Genomic DNA, 19,001 nt, shown 5'->3' with positions numbered 1-19,001 from the left:
GGCCTACACATACTGAGACAGAGGGGTGCCGTTTCGATCGCTCAGATGCGTTACGTGCGATTGATGATTCTGTCTGTGCTCCTCTCCGTCATGTAAATAAATTACCAATATTTAAATACGGTAGGGCAGGCCCCCTAATGCCCACCTATTACACTGGCTCTGGATATATATATTTTGGGGGTTTTATGAACTGAAAGCAACTAGTTTGCAGTGTTGAGTGAAATACATTTAGTTCCAACTAGAAATGTAACTACATTTTACTGTAGTTTGGTGGTAGTTGACCTAAATTCAACTCTTGGTAGTGTTTTCAGTAGTTAATGACTTTTTACTTCGGTTAACATCTGATTCCAGAGTGTTCAATTCATGCAATCTATTATATTTCAGACTTAGATATGATCATTTCTCACGAAGTATTTTGGATGTAGTGCACTACTTTCTCAAAGTAACTTCAGTTAAGTAAACTATAGTTTTGTTAAGGGTAGCTTTAATGAAGCTTAACTTCCAGTTTGAAGTAATTGATCGCTTGGTCAACTATACATTTTCAGAGTAGCTTCCCAACACTGAGTTTGACATAGAATGACACGCATCTACTCGCTGTTGGTTAACTGGCCGAACTACCGGCAAAGACGGAATAGAAATTCCTCGAATATCTCTTCTACCGGTAAGTTACCTAGCTGATTAGCTAACGTTAGCAAAGGCTGTCAAGCCAGCCGTCGCGTGCTAACAAAAGTAATGTTACCTAGAACAGTGGCTAATTGTAGCTAAGGTTAACCAAATTAGCTTCAAAGTTTAAATATCCCCGTTTCAATTAAGATTTTCCATTTCAATTAAGAGCATCATCGTGAACAAAAACTATAGCTCTTCTCTATCCGTAACTACCGCCTGGTAAACTAGCCAGCTATAGTAACGTTCGCTACACAATTTCTGAGTCAGCATCACGCGTTCAACACCGCTATCGTTAGTTAACTTGTGTTTTCAAAAATTATTCGCTAGTAAGTCAACGAAAATAATGTTTGATAATGTTAGCCCTTACCGTCAATACAAAACAATCAACCTTTTTCCTGCTGGTAACTTCAGCGTTGCAAACTTTGGCGCTGAAGTTGTTGATTAGGGAATACGGACACGTGAACTTCACTAGCCCTGAGCTTCAAGGGTGCGCGTACTGATTCTTTGTGAGGAGAATGTGACGTGGCGGAGTTTAATTTGGTAATGTAACTTGAAACTGAAAGATTTGTATCTGACTTAAAAGATCAACGTGTCGTTTGAAATAATTTCCCTATTAGTAGAAAAATGAATAGTGGTGATGAAACCTTTTACATCCACCACACCCAGGGGATGACGTTGTGCCCATAATATTGATAAACGTGTTTCAAATGTGTTTTATTATATTTGTTATATAATCTTGAAATTAGTATGTGTAAACCTACATCCATAAAAACATTTTTGACTGTACTAACATATTGGTCTCTGTGGAGAAAATTCGTGTTTTAAATCCCAGGTGAAATTAGTGTTGATAGTACAAGTAGCCTAGTGGTGGCAGGTAGCCTAGTGGTTCGAACGTTGGACTATTAACCGGAAGGTTGCAAGTTCAAATCCCCGAGCTGACAAGGTAAAAAACTGTCCTTCTGCCCCTGAACTAGGCATTGAAAGTAATAGTTTGTTCTAAACTGGCTTGCCTAGTAAAATAAAAAAGTAGCAATGACTAGAAGAGAGGAGCATATAGAGAGCAATGTCCTATTTAGACTAGAGTTATATTTATATTTATTGCTGATAACAGCATTATTGTTGATTCTTTTTTTGTGTTGACCTTTAAGCAATAAATGCTTTTTTCTTCAGAATTCATTGACATCATTCGCTCATCCATATACTTATATTTACATATATATGTACATTCACCCCTTTATATGTACATATTCTCATTCAGAAGATTTGTGTGTATTAGGTAGTTGTTGGGGAATTGTTAGATTACTTGTTAGATATTACTGCACTGTTGGAACTAGAAGCACAAACATTTCGCTACACTCGCATCAACATCTGCTAACCATGTGTATGTGACCAATACATTTGTATTTTATTTGACATCAACAGCTGCACATTAACTTTCTTGTGATATAGACTTCTACTCTCTAGCTCTGGCATTACCCAATGAATTAATTACCATAGATGTTTTATAAATTATGTGAATTGTTGCAAGAAACAAATGGCACAAATCTGCAGATTGCTGGATCCTTCACACATATATCTCAAATTCGTGACCAAATGTAAACGTTTGTGGCCTTACCAGAGATTAATAAGGTCAGAGCGCCCTCTAGTGGTCAATTGCCTTAGTGGGCGGAGTCAACGCAGAATTCCCGCCCTCATTTTCTTTTCTTTTTTTTGCCACTGACGTATGAAGGAGAGGGTAGCAACAGTTGCCTCGAGACTCCCGCACGCCATAGTGACTGTAGCCGTGGAGACAGTTACTTACCAACGGGTGCAACACTCAGCAACAGCAGCAGCAGAAGCAACTGGAACTCAACGAGCAAGTGAGAGAGGGGAAAGAGAGCACAGCCAGGGCAGAACTTATACAAGGCAAAGGTGAATATATCTTTACGGAGTTGAGACGATACCTTTATTCTAATTTGGGATAATGATACTGTGGTATTGAATGCACACCAATCTCTCTTTCATACCCTAGTAGATAACGTTACTTTCCCTTCGTCACATCCACCCCACGAATCTTCTGTCAAGCAGCTACCTAACGTTAACTAGCCAGTTAGCTAAGCTAACGTCGTTTACTCCATTCAACGCGATTGCTTGTCTGCCATTTCTATAAGTTTACCCGCAAGTGAACTATCGTATTGCTAACTATTTAGCTAAGTTAGTTCCATATTTGTACACATTTTTCAATTTTTATACACGGGTTTAAACCTTGTGCCAGGTTGTGTGCAGAATGTAATTATCGGTTTATTCTGCTATCATATGCCTGCTCTGAAGCTGCCAAGCTAGTTAGCTACAAGTTGTACAGTAGCTAGCTAACGTTAGCTAAAAGAGCTCATAACATGAACATTTTGTAGAATTTTACTTTGTGGATGTGACTGACAACTTGCTGAAATGTTGCCTAACTCAATTTAGCTAAGTTAGCTCGATTATTCATGGTACACGCCAATTCATTCACCTACTGTACCAACTGTTTATCGCACAGCCAACCGAGTTAACCAACATTAGCTAGCTGCCAGCTGGGTCAGGTAACATAAGCATTAGTCTACCTTAAATAGCTAAGCCTAGCTATTCCAAAATTGAGCGGACAATTATGATGTTTTACCAAAACCCATCTCTAATATCTGATTACTAACTTTGATATACGTTATTAATATTAACTCATGAAGAGACCCATAATAGTGCTGTTAAATTTCGACGTGTTAGCTGAATTAAATAATCAGTCGTTACTCGTTCAACTTTTTAAACATGGAACAGTGGCGCGAGCTCATCTCCAATAGCTCACTAACAGTGAGTAGTCGTTATTTGCTAGCTATGTTTATTACCTATCCTGTTACACAACAACAAACGGAAAGCTTGCCAGCTTACTGGTTACATCAAATTCAGGGTGCCTGGGTACCACTGTTGTGTCGATCTCGTTTTGGGAAAGGGGTGCATTGATGGAACAGTTTATTTGGCATGCTTTTTTTGTTTTAGTAGGAGGCTGTGTAAAAGCTGATTGGACAGCTGTAAGTAGGCTAAGCCAAGGCAAATAGTAATTCTGCTATAACACGTTAATAACCAATAGTAATGCAATTACCGAATCATATTCTTAGCTAACTACACATATTTCCCTATTTTCTACACCTACGATTACCAAAAAGATGTAACAGCTAGGTGGTGCTATGATAGTTATTTCTCCTCAGTGGTTCTTTTCTAAATAGTGGCAAATTATTTTGAGTAGTTTAATATAGTTATCCCATGTGAAATTTGAGACGTTATCACACCTTTGAAACAAATATACTTATTATTTGTTATACCATTCAGCTGAATGTGGAACCCTAAACTGTGCCCCAGATCAAAAAATCTCAAAGAATCAGATGGACATCAGGAGACATTGACTTTAACAGCTTGACTCCGCTTGTCTGACCTCAGTCCAATTTTCTAGGAACAGTTCATCACCATTCACCAAGGTGATGTTACACTTGTTCAACAGAGCCAGGGCAGTTGATGAGTTCTATCCAAGATAGTGACATTTTGGGGCTGCAGGTCGCCTAGTGGTTAGAGCATTGGGCCAGTAACCGAAGGGTTGCTGGATTGAATCCCCAAGCGGACATGGTAAAAATCTGTCTTTCTGCCTCTGAACAAGGCAGTTAACTCACTGTTCCCCGGTAGGTTGTCATTGTAAATAAGAATTTGTTCTTAGCTGACTTGCCTAGTTAAATAAAAAAAATATTGTCCAGGTGTCAGTTCTCATTAGGTGTGCTATATAATTATCTTTAGAGCCGAGTGCTCATACCAGTGAAAACCATGAGGATAATAGGCACGGAAGTGGTTAATGCAATGACTACAGTGAAGCCCTTCTCTCTACTCTGATATTGCATTAATTTCTTGTCTAATAATTTGTCTGCACTGACAATTTATATGCAGTTTGGTTGGGGTGCCTTTTCAAATTTTTTTTTTTGGGGTCTCTAGTCCCCACTGAGTTCTTCCTGATCTAATGACAGCTGTCAGACACTCCTTTGTGAGACCTGTTTGCTGTAGTGGCAACAGTTCTTAATAATCTTTGTCGCATCAAAATGCACTCTTTTAATTAACAATTTTAATTAAAATATCTGTTTTCTGGTAATGGAATACACCATCACAGGTGCACTTCCACATAGGATGCCTCTTCCCAGGCAGAGAACTGAATGATTCATGTTGAGATGTATTATTGATGAAGCCCAATACCTGTTTCCTTTCATCTGAAATGGGGAGTATATTTTGTGTATTTTCATTATCCAGCCTGTATATTTATGAGAGTTAGGTTGATGGTGGCTTTTTGAGTGCCATCTGTTAATGGGTCTTTTGTTGAAGGTTGTTAGCCTGCTACTCCACCAAATAGGCCTATAGGGACTGTGCTCATAAAGTTTCCTTCAAAATGAAGTTTCTTGCAGTCTAATCCTTATTTTACTAATACACCCTGATCTTGAGTAAGGATAAAATCAATGCTTAAGGGATTACTGCACTTGTTTTGACAAAGTAGCCTACTTCTGAAAGAATCTAGCTTTGATTGGTCTACAAAGAAATAATGTCCCTGAACCTCCATGCAGCCAGAATCTGATCATGCTGCTGTTATGTTTACATGGCAACTTGATATATAAATACACCCAAAGTCATGGAAAGAGAGTGGATGGGGTGGGCCAGGGGGTAACGTGTTATTCTTTTAAAAGTCAGTGTTTTTAATCAGGTTATTTTCATCTCCCTGGATGTGGCGGGCGTACATAGTTTTGGCTTGCAGAGGCAGGTCAAGTGGAAAAGGTGCTCAATAGAGGAGAGTAATACGGAATGGAAAGAAGCTGGTACTGACTAGTTAAACCCATTCTGAGGTTTTGTACTGATTGTGTTTTGGGAAGTGGGTCTTTCTTGTGATCCATTGAAAATGATATGTTTCCTCTTGAGTTGCCTTCTTAATCAACAAACATCAAAACCCTTTTTAAGGCATGCTCAAGCAACAACAAAAAACGTTTGGATCAGTTGAAAGAATACATGCTGTTTGAGTTTAGTGGGTAACTTTAAACATATATTTTCTTTTGGTCTGCCAGTGGCTTCATTATTGACACAGCCTGCAGCCTGTGATTGTGGTCATGCTTCGGTGCCTCCCAGCGATGAATGCCACTGTGACCTGTGATTCACCACTGCCGCCTGTGGTCCAGGTTTAGTCCTGTCTGTACTCTTCCTATGGACCCCTGTCCTAAGTATCCACTTTGGCGTAGCTTTTGTGATTGTTTTAGCAGTGTCCACAGTAACCCTATACCATATTGAGGTTTTAAGGGACTCGTCCCTGGTACAATGCAGCTCTCAAATGGACAGCTGCAATGGTCCCTGTGGGTGGGGTGGGGGGGGGGGGGGGGTCAAATGTCCACTGTGTGTATGTGTTCATGCTGTATTTAGCTAATCTGGATGAGGTCCAGCCCTGAGGAGAGGCGCTCAGTCTAATACCCGGCCAATCGCTGCCTGTTATTGAGAGTCTGCACAAACTCAGACCACTTCATAGAAGCAATTCTGCATGTCGCAAATTAACAACATTAACATAAGAACAGAATTTTTTCAAAGAATTGTAATCACGACAGAGTAGGCTAATCTCGATTGCAGGCAATGGTTCACTGCTGGAGCATTTGCCAGATCTCAATCAATGTGTGGTGCTTATGGCCCATTTTTTGGACACGAGTTATCAGCCATTAAATTATTTTTGTAACTTTTGATTCGCATCCTATTTTAAAAGCCAATAGTTGGCGCAGTAGCAGCAGTGTGCCTAATTTATGTAGATGTCATCACTGTTGTTTTTACAGTTATGGTGTTAAGATCCAAGAGCAGTTAAAATTTGAATTCGTCCTTGCTGTGCTTACTGAGCCATCTGGTCTCTGTACATTTGATTATCCGACATTAACTCTGTTTTTAATGAGATTTGCCAAACCTCCAGTCAGAAATGTCATGAATTCACTGAACAGAGCAGAGGCACACAGAAGATGAATACCTTTGGGGAGTTGTTAATGTGTACATGGGAAGTAATAGTGTGGCGGTTTTCTACATAAGAAAGGGGCAGTTTTTCCTCTGTTATTACAGTTAACTCCGTTAACTCAGCCACCACTTGGAAATTCTTTAATCTCAAGTGTCCATGTGCAGTAAATCTGTTTTGTCTTGCAGACAGTGTTAAGTTGTCGACACAGGTAGTGCAGTTTGGAAATCACAAAGTAGGCTTTTGTCTCCAAGCTACTGAGAAAGTCTCACCAGGTACAAAAAAAGTTGCCCATGATTGGCTCTCAGTAGCAACAGGTTAAAACTTGTTGTGGAATGAAATGTTTTTCAGTTTTCACTCTCACCTCATCAGGGGCATTCTTTACATTCCACCTGGTTTGTATCATAGCTACACAACTGCCACAAACAGCAGACGGGGTTTTGACATTTGCATCACAATGATGGCCCCCCCCCTCAACTTTTTTCCAGCAAGGGACAGTTGACCTCCCCCAACCCCCTCCACATTCTCTCTCTAGTTCTTTTCTTTTGTGGAATTTTCCTTAGGCAAAATATTTATTTTATGTCGACGTTTTCATTTCTCATTTAAAAAAAGCAACAAGTATGTACGCATTACTGTACATCGCGTTTAGTAAATGCGTTTGATAATTGGCATATATTATATATTATAACAAGTATAACCATGAACTTGCTTTAAAATAGTAACTGTCCATTGAGAAGAGATTTGTGAGCAGGCTACTTACTGTTTCTTTGAGGTCTGTGTTTGTCTGCAGGGCTGCACTTCAGAAGCCATTCAATAAGATGATTTGACAAGGAACCGGGGCAGAGGAGGCTCGCAGGTGTAAGGCTTCCTGGGTTTAGTGCTGAAAGTGGGCTGTGGTGGTCATGAAATTTTGTCAGACAGTGATTGTCAAGCAAATAACTTCCGGTGTCACGGTAATTGACTGTTAATTAACATAAACACATTTAGCATCTCCTGGCTTCCACCTATAGCCTACAAGCCACAGATGGAACATCTACATTTAAAAAAGTCCAATATATCCATTTAATATAACCTACACCATCACAATAAATTATTTATTTTATACACGTCTAAAGAAACATGATATGAATAAAATGTTGTCTATTTCAGAAGAACAGAATAGCATACTCTGAGTTGTCCTTATGTTAGGCCCTGATCTGGCTATGCCAAATGGCTGTGGGCTACACTAGTTCATTTAGCTTAGAATTGCATGGCATTATTTTATAGTATGAAGAATACAATTGAACAAAGCTGAATAAAATAGAAAGGATATTTTCCCCAAATTATTTGAGGGAGTGCGCACATGCGGCTATTCTGTGTTGAACGGTTAACAAAGAAACAGGTCCTCCTATTTGCTTAATTTAGAGTTATTTATGCAACTTTAGTTGTGATACAAACGCTAGGCTATATGTTTAGACTTTTAATACATTCTAAGGCCGCATGATGCCACTAATGATTATTAGAAAAAATTTGCATGAAAGGCATGAGCTCTGCTTTGTTTTTTTTGCATGGGCTGCACAATCTCTCTCTGCATCAGTCTCTCATTCACATTTTGACAAGCACTTGATAATGCCCCGAATTTCCCGGCAGCATCCCCTTTGTGTGGCCGTAATGCCCCCTAAAAAATCCATGCCTTTTGCAACCAGTGGCCGTTGTGCCCTTGGGCTGAATATAATAATTATAATTCTCTTCTCCCGGCTGCATGTTCTGAAGCACCTCTCACTCACATGGCTCTCTCAGATAGCTCAATTCTTATTAGCCTATGCCCGTCACGTGATCGGGTCCTTCTCACAGGCTACAGGGGAAGACGGACACATCGGGTACGCAACTGCGCACGTCCTTATCGAATTCCTAGGCGCCTATTGAAGATGTTGGAAGAACTGTCCACATTTACTTTTTGTCAGCCAACAAGATGAGTAGGCCTAACGAACAGCAAAGCACTAGCCTATGTCATTCTACTATCCCCCATAGTACAAAGGTTTACCCATTCTGTGCGAGATAAATATTCCAAACATAGTCTGGAACAGTTGTGGGATGCGATAGATCCCAAATTAATAGAACCACTCGCACCAAAAAAACTTTTAAAAGCAATGAGGCTGACGCAACAGATCAGAACGTTTATCTTAAAATGTTGATAAACTATTAGGCTATTTCTTCACATTATAAGCGCAGCAGTACACACACGGCTGTAGAAAATGTTCCAAAATGCAATCAATTAGTGGGAAAACACCATTCTCAAAAGTGACCGAAAATGCGTTTATGCATGTGATGCTTTTATTACAAAGGAGCATTTTTTTATGGTGAAAAGGATCTTCCCCAAATTTGGAACTCATGCTAGTATGTATGCCAGTTAGGCTCTACACCTGTTGTAAAGCGGATTAATGTGCTTCATTTTAAGAAGTTAGTTTGCCACTTTAGTAGTGATACAAAACATATAGGCCTATGGGCTAGGCTACATGAGGTGTACTGCACACAAGCTGGGCATCATTCACAAGTGATAACATGTAATTCACAAATGATAGGCTAATATTGTCACCCATCAGACTAATCTTGATTTAATCTTGTCTTTAAATATACTAAATAATAGATGTGTGAAATTTGTTTGGATTTAGAATGGACCATTATCATGCACCTGTCTCGAAACAGGGGGATGGGAAATAAATATAATCTATTGTCATCTATGCACTTAAATAGCAAATGGAGGACTCTTTTCCCATGGTTAATTTTCATGCCAGCCAGGTAGGCTATACTCCTGTTGTAAAGAGAACCAATATGTTTAATATTGGGAAATTTGAGAAATGGATATAGTAGGCCTAGAACAATAGAAAGCTGATGGGACCCTCCTCTTTTTAATAAAGGCCATCAACTTTGTTTCTCACGCAATTGCATAGCCTATAGAAATGTTGCGCAACATGGGCCCATGGGCTCTCATGAAGTGTTTGATTAGATTTTCGATTACATTTGCAATGATGTCAGAGTGATTACAGGGACAATAGAGTGCTGAGTACCAGGCAGTTAGCAAGTTTGGTAGGTTACTAATAACCATCAGCAGCAACAGTTAGGAGAAGCCTAATTACCGTGACTAAACGGTCATGACCCGTGACTGCCGGTGTGGCGGTAATACGGTCAACGTAACAGCCCTAGCTGAAAGCACACCTCAAATTGTCCACCAGACACATTGTATCATTTTTCTTCCTCAAATCAACATGAACCCATGAATCACAATACGTTGATAAGCCATCCAAAAAGTTCCTTTACCCTCTCTGACACAACAGCCAGTAAGACTACGTTAACTATTTGAAATGTTTTATTTATTAAGAAATTGACATTGACTGATGTCAGATACAACCACACAATCATGTTGTCATGGAGATGTAGTAACCAACACCCATCTTTAATATCTTCTTACTACTAATACGTTCTTAATATCAACTCAGAAAAAGACACATCATATTGCTGTTAGATCTTGGCGTGTTAGCTGAATTAATAGATTATCTTGAACCTTGCTACCACTTAGCAGTCACAGAGATGGTGACCTTGTGATGTTGTATTGTAATGATAAAACAGACTGGTTGAGTCCTATCTGTCAGATAGCAGAAGTGGTCAGCATACTATCCATTGCATGATAAACCATTTATACGTTTTAATGGGGAAACGATTTACTGGGTGACTCATTGGTTTGTTTAATGTATTGCTTGTGAAATCGTATGATCAATTGCTGTGTGTCATGTCTGCATGGAGTGAATCCCCTGTCAAGGAAATGCAGATTCCTCTTGTGAGATAAAACCTGCTACTTTGGTTCAGAGGCCAGGATGATAGCTGGAGCACTACCTCTGCCATCTACTGAGGTCATCTCTCCGGTATCTCTCTGTCTGGAAAAAATTATTCACCCCTGCACAAGAGCAACTGAAAAGAGATCTGAAATACGCTTTGTCTGTTTGACTGCTCTCAGCCTTTCTTCTACAGGCAGTTACCGCTTGCACACTTTAGTCTTTGAAAGTGAAAAGATAATATGCACATCTCGACCGGGAGCTAATGTGGGTTTATATTTAGATATGCCTGGGATGTGATTATGAAAAGTCATAGTCCATGGCTTACTGTGATAGCAAACTTGCAAAGCAGCAGAGACACTGAATTTCTCTGAGCCTGATGTTCATTATGAGTTATCCATAAACCCTTGAATTAAATATTTTCTCAAATTACAGCTGCAAGATTAATCAACCTATGGATATGGGCTTGGATTTCAGGACCAGGTTAACACGTTAGTTAGTCCAGAGCATGATTTTGGATGCTAAAGCAGTTCCTCCTACAGTTTAGGGAAAGTCTGGACCAGGGTTTCCGTTAGCCAGTATATGCTTGCTTTSCCCCCCCCCCCCCCCAAAGGAAATAATAATTGAAAAGCCGCTAAAATTGTTGCCGACCAAATTGTTTGGGCGGAAAAAATCCATTGCAAAATAATGCTTTTAATTCACTGATGGAAGTATCAGTCAATGTGCTCTGACTTCAAAGGCAAATATACTTTATATGCTAATAAATCCTCAAGCTGCTTGGAAATTGAGTGTGTCAGGTGAGTGTGTCTCTACTTTTACTCACGCAAAAGTTCCTCATAAGGGACTTCAGCTAAGTACCCCGACTGGACAAAATTGGCGAAGATTGTGTTGATTATCCCCGATCCCAGTTTGCCCGTCGAGAGGGGATTCTTTCTCCAAAACAGGTTAAACACAGCCTCAAGATCACGCCTTCTTGAGGACACAGTAACAAGATGCGATTTGCAAGCTGCTCCATGGAGTTGGACAGTTTTAACTTCCTAACAGCAGCAGCTGACAAGGTCTAGTAAATTAGAGGCAAATTATTGTGTTAGTCAGTCCCGGGTTCTAGCAGTTCTGCTGCCACCCCAGGCAAGATCAACGTATGCCGCCCCTGTGTCATATATAGTATAAAGATTTGGAATAGATTGATAGACCAGAGTAGAGTAATGATGTGTATCATACGCAATTGGTGCATTTCAGTTGAGCTTGTTCAGTAGCACTTGGAAACGAAATATTGTTGGCAACTATTCACAACAGCAAGTTACAATGTTGCAATCACTAGGCAGCCAACTGCCTATAGTAGGAAGCAGAGTTGTTATCAATAAGCCACGTATATCACACACATGGTCTAAAATTAACACCCCCCCGCCTGCCAAATGCGGGTAGATTTTGGCATTGGCAGGTAAGATGTTGTCTATTTCACCAGCCACATTGGCGGGTGGTCAGGGTTCCACATTGTGAACATTTCACTTGCATTTGTGAATAAAAATAGTCACGTATGATCACATTTATAGTAAAACAAATACTGCAGTAGCTGTTTTCAAAGTATTTCCACCGGTTTGTTTCATAGCTGCTAAATTTCATCGCACAAAGTCAAAGAACTACGAATCCTATATAGCCTATTCCACCTCGCGATGCAACACTGCCTGGCTGGGGGCTGTGCGCACGTGAAGTGCTGAGAGGCCGTGTCTAGACTTGACAGTTCATGGAGCTTTTGTATTCTGATAATGGAGTTCTGATCATAGAATTCCAAACATGTCACGCGTCTACATTTACATTTAAATGTGTCCACCATGTCCATATTGTGTCCGTTCGCACGCTATATTCAAATGCCAGTTGGCATTCTAGAAATGGTGGAATATGATGACACAACAGCTGATGGCAGTAGCTAACTTATGTAGCTAAGTAGCCAGCTATCCAGCAAGCAACGCTAAAGGGATTGCAAAGACTTAGCATAACTCTAGCCAAACCGAAAAAGAATCTAAATATTGGCTTGCTGGCTAGCATTTATGAGGCCAGCAAACACGTTCCCCACACGCTAGGAACATATTTCCTCCTATTATTTGATTCCATCTGTGTTATTTCATAGTTTTGATGTCTTGACTATTATTCTACAATGTAAAAAATAAAGAAAAACCCTTGAATGAGTAGGTGTATCCAAACTTTTGACTAGTACTGTAAGTGTCAAGTGTAGACACGACCAGTGAATCATTCATTTTTAGAAGCGCTGCACACAGGCATAAAAGTTTGTTTAATTTACTTAAAACGAAAGACTACTGAAGTGAGACTGTCCTTGTGTTTTTACACAAGGTTGTTTTTCTATGTTTGAGTTTCAACTGCTAGGGAAGAGAAGACAACTTCTACTAGGCAGACTCAATCTCACAGCCACAAACATGAATCGAATCGTGCTACCACAGCAACCTCCCACCCTTAATAAATCTTCTTATGGCTGGGATCCCGTCAACGGGATCGATATGACAACAGCGAGTGAAAGTGCAGGGCGCCAAATTCAAAACAACAGAAATCTCATAATTATAATTCCTCAGACATACAAGTATTTTACACCATTTTAAAGATACATTTGTTGTTAATCCCCCCCACAGTGTCCGATTTCAAAAAGGCTATACGACTAAAGCACACCATCTGATTATGTTAGGTCAGTACCTAGTCACAGAAAAACACAGCCAAAGAGAGGAGTCACAAAAATCAGAAATAGAGATTAAATGAATCACTAACCTTTGATGATCTTCATCAGATGACACTCATAGGACTTCATGTTACACAATACATGTATGTTTTGTTCGATAAAGTTCATATTTATATCCAAAAATCTTAGTTTACATTGGCACGTTATGTTCAGTAATGTTTTGCCTCCAAAACATCCGGTGATTTTGCAGCGAGCCAGATAAATTTACAGAAATACTCATAATAAACATTGATAAAAGATACAAGTATTATACATGGAACTTTAGATAAACCTCTCCTTAATGCAACCGCTGTGTCAGATTTAAAAAAAATATTACGGAAAAAGCACACCATGCTATAATCTGAGTTCAGAGCCCAAACAAGCCATAAAGGTATCCGCCATGTTATGGAGTCAACAGATGTCAGAATAGCATTATAAATATTCACTTATCTTTGATGATCTTCATCAGAATGCCCTCCCAGGAATCACAGTTCCACAATAAATGTTTGATTTGTTCCATAAAGTCCATAATTTATGTCCAAATACCTCCTTTTTGTTCGCGCGTTCAGTACACAATCCAAACTCACGACGCGCGGGCGAAAGTTCAGACGAAAAGTCATATTACAGTTCGTAGAAACATGTCAAACGAAGTATAGAATCAATCTTTAGGATGTTTTTAATATAAATCTTCAATAATGTTCCAACCGGAGAATTCCTTTGTCTGTAGAAATGCGATGGAACGCAGGTCTAACTCTCACGTGAACGTGCATGGTCAGCTCATGGCACTCTGCCAGACCCATGACTCAAAGGGCCCTCATTCCCCCCTCCTTCACAGTAGAAGCATCAAACAAGGTTCTAAAGACTGTTGACATCTAGTGGAAGCCTTAGGAAGTGCAATATGACCAATATCCCACTGTATATTCGATAGGCGATGAGTTGAAAAACTACAAACCTCAGATTTCCCACTTCCTGGTTGGATTTTTTTGGCCTGCCATATGAGTTCTGTTATACTCACAGACATCATTCAAACACTTTTAGAAACTTCAGAGTGTTTTCTATCCAAATCTATTAATACTATGCATATATTAGCAACTGGACCTGAGTAGCATGCAGTTTACTCTGGGCACCTTATTCATCCAAGCTACTCAATACTGCCCCCAGCCATTAGAAGTTAAAGGGGAAGGTGCACATTTGTCTCATCTGTGATATTAGGCCACCCAAGATGAAATCCCAAAAATATTTTGGCTGATAAAAAAATCTGAGTGGCTGGTAGATTTTTAAAATCTATTTTCTACTAAGCTATCATATGGAATTGTTTAAAGATGGTTATATCATGGACCATTTAAGCTATTCCATTTTTTATTTTAGGACCCCTTTAGGTATAGAATTATATATACAAAATATTATTTGGTAAAATATAGAATTTGCCCCTTTACTACTATAGAAACACATTGAATAACACATTAATAAATGGCAAGAAAGAAAGTAAAACATATATATTAAGGTTTTAAAGTGTCTTATATCTAGCAGATATAAGCAAGCTCAGCAAATATTTTTGGACACATTTAACCCCTTATTTTTGTTGGCACAAAACTACCTCCATACTTCCATTAATTTGTATGGGTTACCTTCCGATGAGTCCCGTGACACTTGTGGGGGTCTTAGAGCACACCATCGTGCTCGTGAGTCTCGCCTTTCCATAGAGTGGTCATAATAGTTAGTAGGCCAAACCATTCGGACGCTACAGACATTTTTGAGAAGACCGATTTTCGGGATGTCTCCTGGTCTGACAAACTAAAATGCAAATTAATTACTTAAAAATCATACAATGTGATTTTCTGGATTTTTAGATTAGATTCCGTCTCTCACAGTTGAAGTGTTCCTATGATAAAAAATTACAGACCTCTACATGCTTTGTAAGTAGGAAAACCTGCAAAATCGGCAGTGTATCAAATACTTGTTCTCCCCACTGTAGATGTCTGGTACATTTCTCAAATATCCGTTAAATTAAAATCTTGCCGGTCACGTTGACTAGTGCCAAAACGGAAACCTTGGTTTGGACTAAAGCTAAGCCTAATGAGCCTTAACCCACTTCATGTTCTTAGTCATCGATTGTTTTGGTTAAATGTGATCCGTCTATGACAATACCATGCAACAGGTCATGTTTTTCTTAGGATTATCAAAGGGAAAGCTGCTCAGCTAGTGTAGTAAGAAATTCGAGAAAGATTTCTAACAGAAAGCACACGTAATGCAGAGAACATTTTGCATGACAGAGTAGCTTAAGGAGTTTCCTTTGCCACAGGCTTTGCATCTTGCTGTGTATAATTATTTTAACATGCCGTTCCGACCTCCTCTGCTTTGACAGTCAGATGGTATGGATTTTCTGGAATGCTTGAAAAGACGTGTCTACAGTGCACACGTCACCCATTCCTAGTAGAGTCAAACTGTGTAGGTCTAGACAATGTCTTGATATTTTGTAAAATATTCAACATTGTCAAACTCTATAATATAGGCAACATGGGGAGCTACAAAGCAGTTTATTTGTTTTAATGTTTGCATTATAAGTTAATTATTATAGGAATGCCTTAGGCTGTGGTTTCATTTGTCCGTTCTGATAATAGCACCAAGTCCATGGCGCCATGCAAGGATTTTATAGGAAATTCTAAATGATTAGAATCAGAATTTCTTGCGCACATTGACTTGGTAAATATACATTGAGCATCACTTAGTGATGTTTCAATTTGCTTTTGTCTAGGCTGTATCGCCACCTTCAGATGTGATCAATGTGAAACATAAAACCGTCTCCATGCTAGCTGCCACGTTGGAACAGTTTAGTTGCATTTCACAAACAGTTTTTCTATCTCTATGGGCAACAAGGTGGCATGACAACAAAGACTGATGTTCCCTCCTCCACTCTGTCATCACCCCGCTGGAAAAACAGGAGACAAATGATCATTAAAGAGAGCGACAACCACATGCAACAGATTACCTTCAGGACACTTAATTCATCCCTGCCCATCTGCTTTGTTTTCCAGGAGGTTGACTGCTCCTCACAACTGTACTTTCTTATTCTCTAACACAGTGTTATTCATCTTAGGAGTGGATGTAGAATGGGGATGGGAGGTGGTGGAGGAAATCTGCAAAGGGTTATAGAGGTGGGGGGTGAGGGAGGTGTATGGGTTAACACAGTCTCCTTGGCAACCGTTTGATAATCCTCCGGCTGTCAGGCCTGCGCTCCACATGGTAACGGATGGCATCTCTGTGTCGACGGGCTGTGACCAGAGGTGGAAACGGGGAGAGAGTGGATCCAGGATCAGTGGCTGGTTTAGCGGCCCCTTGAATGGCACCTCTCATCTAATAGCTGGCCACGTCCCCTCCTCTCCCTCCAGCATCGCCATCTGCAGATCCCAAGAGCTGCTTTGATTGGATTAGCCATGAATTCATGAGACAGGCTTGAAGAACAGCCTCTGTCGTGGAAATCTCTTATCATATCTTAATTAGCTTTTTGTGAGTGCATGCGCCTGTGTGCTATCGTTATGCTTTTTTTATAGAATCAAAAAGAAGCCAACCTGAGTTTCTTACAATGGGGATGGCTATTAGATTGGTTACCCAATATAGATTACATTGATTTAACTATTTTCAGAGTAGAAAGTCTTATGGAAAGCATGTTGCTTCTCTTTTGAAGTACATTTATCTGTTATATAACTGAAGGAATAGGCTAGGAATTGGACGTGGGGGCAGGATATGGTGAACAAAGAAGTGGTGCACACATGTCCCCCATAGACAGGAGTTTAATGACAAGTGTCCATGCTTTATTGCCTGGTTGTTTCAACTTCCGATGTGCAGTAAAATCCCCTTGAGTCGGACTAGTCTGTGGCAGTGCTCTCCTCAAAGTGCTTATGTCTCCTTCCTGCTGCATGGATTATACATGTTGGAAAAGTAATCTGTGCTTGATTTTCAAAGTAATTGTTGTTTTTGGAATGGGGAGGTGTAAGCCAAGCTTCGAGGATTGGCTGTTCCCTTTCTGATGATTTAAACATTCCTCCTTCATTTGACCACTGAGTGCATAAAAGAGAGAGAACAGTTGAAACCAGCATGGCGTTTTTACATTTTTTTATATAATCTTTCTTCTCCATGGCACAGGAATGAGTCTGCCCTCTGTCTCCACCCCGGTGTCTGAAATGAATAGCTTACGTATTTATTGTTGTAAGTTTCTGCTTAGTGTGATATAGAGGGATCAGTTGGGGGGGATGGCATTGTTTGGTTTGGGAAGTATTCTGTTGGTTGCATAGCAACAGGCCCCTGGAAACGGGAGTGGACGGTGTTGCCACTAGCAACCGTTGTTGCTCTGCAAACAATGTGGGCCAGTGCAAACAAGAGCCAAGACTGTGGGCTCCTGTTTTTAATTGAACATCTGTATGTGTTTTTCTCTGATTGAGCGCTGTTTAAGTTAGATTTGTCAGTGACAGATGTTTAAATCTTGTTCAGATTTTCATACCAAATAGCAGGTATAAGTTTATAGTACTGCACGCTTACCTTTAAGAGGTCTACCAAATTAACATTGAAATGTGTGTTATAGATCTGTCATTCTCATTGAAAGCAAGTCTAAGAAGCGGTAGATCTGTTCTATGTGCACTATTTTTATGCTTACCTTTCTTAAGTTTATTTTTTGTGTTTTTTACTTTCGTTTTTTTACACCAGCTGAAAATACAATATTTTTGGTTTAGATAGTACAATGATTCTATACACTAATTGTTTGTTTTGTCACATAAACTGAAATTAAGGAAACAATTTGAATTTTAGCAACCAGAAAATGGCGGAGTGATTTCTGCGTAGGGCATCTTTAACAGAGGCAAATTGGTCCGCTCACACAATTGTCTAAATTTCTAATTTGTGAGTTGCTTGAGTGAAGACAGGATCATTTTTTCGAGGTTTGTGTGTGAAGTTGTCTCAGGGTTGTGAGGAGAAAGTCTCTGTTAAAAAGTGCAGCCCATTCACAATTGGGTTCTGCAGTGGCTTGCCGGGGCTCCCGCAGTGTTTCTGCAGCTCATAGCAGTTGGTGGGGAATTTGTGTGGCTTTTAACCTTCACGGGGGGGCTCAACTCAATGTGGCTGGGGGAGAAAGCCATCTAACCAGCCTGCCTGCCTGCACTCCCTCCCTCCTCCAATCCAACGCATGGCGCACTTCCAAAGCACCCACTTAATTGAGCTTTAAGCATGAAAACTTAAAAGCATGAAAACTTAAAAGTGCATAATAACCACGCTAAGGAAAGAAGTCCAAAGATAACTGCAGGGATTGTTATCAGTGTATTTATAACTCAACTGACACCCCATGGACAAATTCCTTCCTTTTGAAACATCTGGCCGCTGGAGCTTTAAATAAATAAAAAATAATTTTTTAAAGATGCAGTCCGGGATCTTAAACACTTAAAAATTCTTAACATATCATACACATTTTGCAATTTAAAAATAAAATGTAATACTTTTTTTTGTAGGATGTAGCATATCATACAGAATGGATGACTTTGTATACAATTGTGCACAATTTTTCGGGGACCTGTTTTGGCTCGTGTGCACTACTTTTAAAACAAATGGCTGAATTTATACAAAAGCTCTGGACCATCACTTTAACTTCTTTCAGAAAATGCTAAATGAGTACTGCGATTATTTGCTGTTGTATTACAAGTTTGCCACAAGGAATAATGCAAGGAATAGACAAATAATGGAGGATTGTCTGTCTATATTCTACTTTGGACCCTTACAGACTGGTGCTAATTTTGCCTCCTGTCTG

At 39.7% G+C, this 19,001-nt stretch overlaps 2 protein-coding genes across 2 annotated transcripts in view; one reads left to right on the top strand and one right to left on the bottom strand.

Moving 5' to 3' along the window:
• LOC111972157 (long-chain-fatty-acid--CoA ligase ACSBG2) overlaps window positions 1-1,253 on the bottom strand; it is a 49,628-nt gene extending 48,375 nt beyond the window's left edge. The window contains exon 1 of the mRNA XM_023999040.2: window positions 1,034-1,253. The gene's annotated coding sequence lies outside the window, so the exon portion shown is untranslated. The remainder of the gene's footprint in view (window positions 1-1,033) is intronic.
• A 1,160-nt stretch (window positions 1,254-2,413) lies between these two features.
• LOC111972155 (DNA-binding protein RFX2-like) overlaps window positions 2,414-19,001 on the top strand; it is a 58,746-nt gene continuing 42,158 nt past the window's right edge. The window contains 1 exon segment of the mRNA XM_023999038.2: window positions 2,414-2,577. The gene's annotated coding sequence lies outside the window, so the exon portion shown is untranslated.

Source organism: Salvelinus sp. IW2-2015, linkage group LG13 (assembly GCF_002910315.2).
Source record: "Salvelinus sp. IW2-2015 linkage group LG13, ASM291031v2, whole genome shotgun sequence".
NCBI classification, from domain to species: Eukaryota; Metazoa; Chordata; class Actinopteri; order Salmoniformes; family Salmonidae; genus Salvelinus; species Salvelinus sp. IW2-2015.
Note: the sequence above shows the minus strand (reverse complement) of the source record. Positions and strands in the feature narration are given on the sequence as shown.